Raw genomic sequence first — 6,000 nt, forward strand, 5'->3', positions numbered from 1 at the left:
TGGCCACCCCATCTGCAGTTGTCTACTCCTGGTTCAAATCCTGCAGTGGAAGACCTTTGGCATTTTGTTTGTTGGTTATGGCATTATATTTCTTCCAAGCCAATATCCTTTTACTGCTCATGATATTTAGAGTATGTCCTGAGCTGAGGCTCTTGTGGGTTTTTCGGGCTATGTGGCCATGTTCTAGAAGAGTTTGTTTCTTACGGTTTGCCAGCATATGTGGCTGGCATCTTCAGAGGCTCCTGTTTTTGTCAGACCTCGTCCATCATGCTCTTACTGATGTTTAAGGGAAAATCAATGTCTCCTTGGCTGCCTTTGGAGCCTTATCAGCCTCTGAGTCCACTTTATCTTTATTATCACAGCCAAGAGTCATTTTGATGTCAGATGTGAGCAATAATCTTTTTCTTCTGTCTCCAGGATCTGGTAACTTTTGAGGAGGTGACTGTATCTTTCTCCCCAGAGGAGTGGGCCCTGATGGATCCTGACCAGAGAGCCCTGCACAGGCAGATCACAGGGGAGATCTGTGGGACTGTGGCCTCCCTTGGTGAGTCTCTCTCTTTCCCTGGAGGATTATGTCTTTTGTTTTAAAACATATTTCTAATAACAGCATTAACAGCTACAATATTTGGAAGGGGGCTCTGACTCAGCCCAAATGGGAAAGGGATGAACCCTATACAAGCAGATCATGGACACTTGTGAGATTATGGGTTGTCTTGATAAGGTTCCCTTGTTCCCTTGCTGGTGATAAGTCCTGTTCTAAATGTGGTAGTGGGATTGTATGCTTCTGTGAGGCATGAGGCTGTGCTGATGGTAGCTGTTCTGCTAGCAGGGTCTCCCAAGTCAGGCAGGCTTTTGCTGAGGAGCCAGCACCAATATGCCAACAGCTAGTGATACTGGTAAAAGATCTCTCAGAGACAGAAGAGCAGTGGACAAGTACAAGTAGTACTGTGTCTAAAGATGGAATTGGACTCATGCTTAAAAGATGTTCAGTTGCTCTCCTGCATAGAGGTGAAAGAAAAGTCCAAAGCTGAACAACATCCATAGGAAAAGAGGAGGACTGCACTACAGGTGGAGTGATTTAATCAAGTCATGAGTTTGTAAGGGCAGCTGATGACCAGAGCTCTTAGAGGTCTCTCATTCATAGATTACCAGAAACCAAACTTGACTTGATGACAGAGATCAAAATGAACAACAAAGCAAAAAATAACAGCAGCAGTGTTACATCTTATTGAGAATGGTGTCTCAACATATGCCAGTCACAGGGGGATCCTTAAGGTGTAGTTGGATAATAGGTGTCTCTCCAGATGCTCTCCGCCCACATACACCACATCCTCCCTGAGTCATGGGCCTGCCTGTTGAAGGAAACTTGTGGTGCTGGGGGCGATGTTGTATAATGGATATAAAGAGATGTAACATAACCAAAAGTTATGTTTGGAGTGTGTGCAAAAAAGGGTGACAAAATGGTGAAAGGTCTGGAAACTATGCCCTGTGAGGAGCAACTTAAGGAGCTGAATATGTTTAGCTTGGTGAAGAGAAGGTTAAGAGGTGATATGTTAGCCCTGTTTAACTATCTGAAGGGATGTTAAGGATAGAGCAAGCTTGTTTTCTGCTGCTCCAGAGAACAGGACACAGAAGAATGGATGGAAGCTACAGGAAAAGAGATTCCACCTCAACATTAGGAGGAATCTCCAGACAATAAGAGCTATTCGACAGTGGAACACACTCCCTCAGAGACTGGTGGAGTCTCCTTCTTTGGAGATCTTTAAACAGAGACTGGATAGCCATCTCTTGGGGGTTCTTTGATTGTGAGTTCCTGAATGGCAAGGGGTTGGACTGGATGACCTTTGTGGTGTCTTCCAACTCTACGATTCTATGTACATGTGCATCATCATCCATATTCCAGCCAGTTTCTGTTTGAGGCAAGCAGTGTGTTCTTGAGCCAATCTGTGTTCTAAGCAGAAGAAAGTTTTAAGGCAGAGTGAGGCAGCATGTCTACTGTCACTAACAGGATGCCAGCTTGTGGGTGTCATGGAAGGACAGCAAATTTTTGAACTATTGTTTTTCTATTTGTGCAGTGGATTGCCTCAAGGAATGGTGAATTCTCCTTCTTTGGAGGTCTTTAAACAGGTTGTGTGGGCATCACCACTGGCTAATATAAAGGAAGGACAGGCCAAGCTGGCAAAGGCTGATGGCAACAGGAGTTCCAAAACTCCTGGTAAGTTTCAGTTAGCTCTTATAGGGAGAGAGCTTTCAGATACTCAGGACCAAAGCTGTAAGAGCGGGTATAGTATCTCATCTTTTGTTCTGAGGATTCATTTGTCTTTAGGATTGTTTTGTTTTAATTCCTTTCCCATACCCTGAAATTCTTTTTCACACATATTTAGAAATTATTTTTCTGTTTTTTTTCTTTGCAGCAGAAAACTGGAGGAAAACATATATATGTGCTAAGTATGGGAAGTGTTCTGTGCAAAACCTGGAAATTACGAGCCATCAGCAAGTCCAAAATTCAGAAGAGGAAAGTTGTATCAGAGAAATGCCCTACAAATACAATGTTTCTGGGGAATATTTTCCCCAAAATACGGCAATTGTGCCTCAACAAAGGTTTCATGCTGGGAAAAGACACTTTAGTTATGACATTTCTGTGAAAGGTTGTGATTATAAATTGTACAATATAAACCAACAAGAAGCCCACCCAGTAAAGAAACCACACAAATGTCAGGAGTGTGGAAAATACTTTGCTCACCGTTCACTACTTTTGGCACATCTGAATGTGCACAGAGACTTTGCGAGCCATTGGAATATCCACACAGTAGAGAAAGCCTACAAATGTTTGGTGTGTGGCAAATGTTTTGCTCAAAAGGTAGGCCTTGTGAGGCATGAGAACATCCACACAGGAGAGAAGCCCTATAAATGTCAAGAATGTGGAAAAGATTTTGCTCAAAAGGCAGGCCTTGTGAAGCATGAGAGAGTCCACACAGGAGAGAAGCCCTATAAATGTCAGGAATGTGGAAAAGAATTTGCTGTAAAGGCAACCCTTGTGAACCATGAGAGAGTCCACACAGGAGAGAAGCCCTATAAATGTCAGGAATGTGGGAAAGAATTTGCTGTAAAGGCAGCCCTTGTGAACCATGAGAGAGTCCACACAGGAGAGAAGCCCTATAAATGTCAAGAGTGTGGGAAAGAATTTTCTCAGAGTTCATCCCTTGTGATACACCAGAGATTCCATGCAGGAGACAAACCTTACAAATGCCAGGAGTGTGGGAAATGTTTTGTTTCCAAGTCAGGTCTTATGATTCATCAGAGGATGCATACAGGAGAAAAGCCATATAAATGTCAGGCGTGTGGAAAATGTTTTTCTCAGAAAACAAGTATGATGAAGCACCAGCAGATCCATACAGGAAAGAAACCTTACAAATGTCAGGAGTGCAGAAAATGTTTTGCCCAGAAAGTACACCTTGTGAATCACCAGAATCACATCCATACAGGAGAGAAACCCTTCATATGTCAGGAGTGTGGAAAATGCTTTGCTTACCATTCACTACTTTTGGCACATCTGAATGTGCACAGAGACTTTGTGAGCCATTGGAAAATCCACACAGTAGAGAAACCATACAAATGTTTGGTGTGTGGCAAATGTTTTGCTCAAAAGGTAGGCCTTGTGAGGCATGAGAACATCCACACAGGAGAGAAAGTCTATAAATGTCAAGAATGTGGAAAAGATTTTGCTCAAAAGGCAGGCCTTGTGAAGCATGAGAGAGTCCACACAGGAGAGAAGCCCTATAAATGTCAGGAATGTGGAAAAGAATTTGCTGTAAAGGCAGCCCTTGTGAGGCATGAGAGAGTCCACACAGGAGAGAAGCCCTATAAATGTCAGGAGTGTGGAAAAGAATTTGCTATAAAGGAAGCCCTTGTGAGGCATGAGAGAATCCACACAGGAGAGAAGCCCTATAAATGCCAGGAGTGTGGGAAATGTTTTATTTCCAAGTCAGCTCTTATGATTCATCAGAGGGTGCATACAGGAGAAAAGCCATATAAATGTCAGGCATGTGGAAAATGTTTTTCTCAGAAAACAAGCATGATGAAGCACCAGCAGATCCATACAGGAGAGAAACCTTACAAATGTCAGGAGTGCAGAAAATGTTTTGCCCAGAAAGTACGCCTTGTGAATCACCAGCGCATCCATACAGGAGAGAAACCCTTCATATGTCAGCAGTGTGGGAAAGGTTTTGCTCATAAATCAAACCTTGTCAGTCACCAGCGAATCCATACATGAAAGAAACCATACAAATGCCAGGTGTGCGAGAAATGTTTTGGTTTCAAGTCACATCTTGTGACACTTCAAGGACAGGTGAAAAACCCTACAAATGCCAAGATTGTAGAAAATGGTTTACTCAGAATCCAGGCCTATTCAGCCACCAGAGAATCAACACAGGAGAGAAACTATACAGATGCCATACGTATGGGAAATGTTTTGCCTGAAAAGATCTCGAGTGATTCAGAAATTAGAACCCTAATTTCACACAGGGGTGAAACCATATAAATGTAGGGAGTGTGGAAAATGTTTTGTTTGCAATTATTATCTTGTGACTAGCCACCAAGTCCATACAGCTAAAAGAACTATACAAATGCCAGAAGTGTGCAAAAATAAAATTGTTTCCTAATCTGAACTTGTGAAACACAAATGAATTGACACATGAGAGATACCATACAAATGCCTGGAATGTGAGATATCTTTTGCTAAGACTGCAGCTCTAATTATACATGAGAGAAACCACTTAAGAGAGAAAAAAATACAAGTGCCAAGAATGTGGCATTTCACTGCTAGGTATTTCACTACCAAATAGCTCTAGTCATCAAAAACTTGTAATGTTTGGTTGGAGTCTCATATTCCTGTTTTGTCTTGACTTTGAACTGAGTATGTTTGGACTAGTCTGTTTACCCTCTGCTTTGTTATGTACTTCAACCTCTGGTCTGGCTAATGGCAATCTTTGTGCTTTTCCTTGCATGCTTCTCTGATAACCCATGACTGACCTGGACTGACCATTTGACATCTCCTACTTGTTTCCTCAGGCACTTGTTCTCTCGTGTTCCGGACAAGAGGAAAGACACTCAATGTTCAGTGCATTGGAGAACTTTGAAACATGTTAAAAAAAAAACATGAAAGGGGTAATACAAGCTTTTTGAGCCATGGAGTGTAGGAAGAAATATCGGATGCATGACAGATCTTACAATGTGTCCAAAAAGAAATCTACACAGAGGAGAGTACAAGAGCGAGAGTTTAGATGATGACTCAGACCTTTGTGAACACAAGGAGAAACATGGGAAGAGAGAGAGGCCTTCAGGGCTTCCAATGTGGTGGCCCCTTGAGTCTCTGCACACGCTTTGTTTGGGCATGAAGAGGAACCTCGCAGTCACTCCTTGATCCTCCTAGAGTAGGCAAACTAGTGGTGGAATATTTTGAAGCTCCCTTTAGACCTTTTGGCTGCAGTTCCCATAACCCTTCAGCAGTGGCCATAGTGGCTGGGGCTTCTGGAGGCTGAAGTCCAAAACATCCCAAGGGGAAAAGTTTTTTCAACCCCTGAATGGGGAGTGATCGGGTTGGCTTTTAAGACTTCAAGGCCTGACTACCTGAAGCAGGGCCTTTTAGGGGACCGAGAGGGCTCCTGTTATTAATGGCTGTGGAGACAAAGGAATGTCTGAGAGTGTTGCTTATCATATAACCAAGTGAGTAACACCTGCTTAAAATTCCCCTTCTTCAGAGTAAGAGCTTATTCTAGTTTTTAATCTGGCAACACTGTGTAACGCAGGTGAGAGTCAAGAAGCTGGAAACAGACCAGAGGAGAGAAGGGAGAATATTTTAGCAGCTTCAATGGTTTCCCCTTTTCTGCATGGATTCAGTAGATCTCCCTGCTTTTTACATTGGTACTTTAATGACTTGGGTAGTCTCCTTTTAATAAAGCTGACTGTTTCCATTTTAGAGCCTCACTGTTATTTTCTCTT

The 6,000-nt window shown here is 42.7% G+C and overlaps 1 pseudogene across 1 annotated transcript in view; it reads left to right on the forward strand.

Annotated features, from left to right (window-relative positions):
* The window catches only part of LOC149320595 (uncharacterized), a 37,220-nt pseudogene extending 31,220 nt beyond the window's left edge, over positions 1–6,000 (forward strand). The window contains exon 9 of the transcript XR_016279475.1: positions 2,685–6,000. The product of XR_016279475.1 is annotated as an uncharacterized LOC149320595 (transcript). The remainder of the gene's footprint in view (positions 1–2,684) is intronic.

This window comes from Sceloporus occidentalis, unplaced genomic scaffold (genome assembly GCF_023333645.1).
Source record: "Sceloporus occidentalis isolate IW3139 unplaced genomic scaffold, rSceOcc1.0.p SCAF_1, whole genome shotgun sequence".
In the NCBI taxonomy this organism is placed as follows: Eukaryota; Metazoa; Chordata; class Lepidosauria; order Squamata; family Phrynosomatidae; genus Sceloporus; species Sceloporus occidentalis.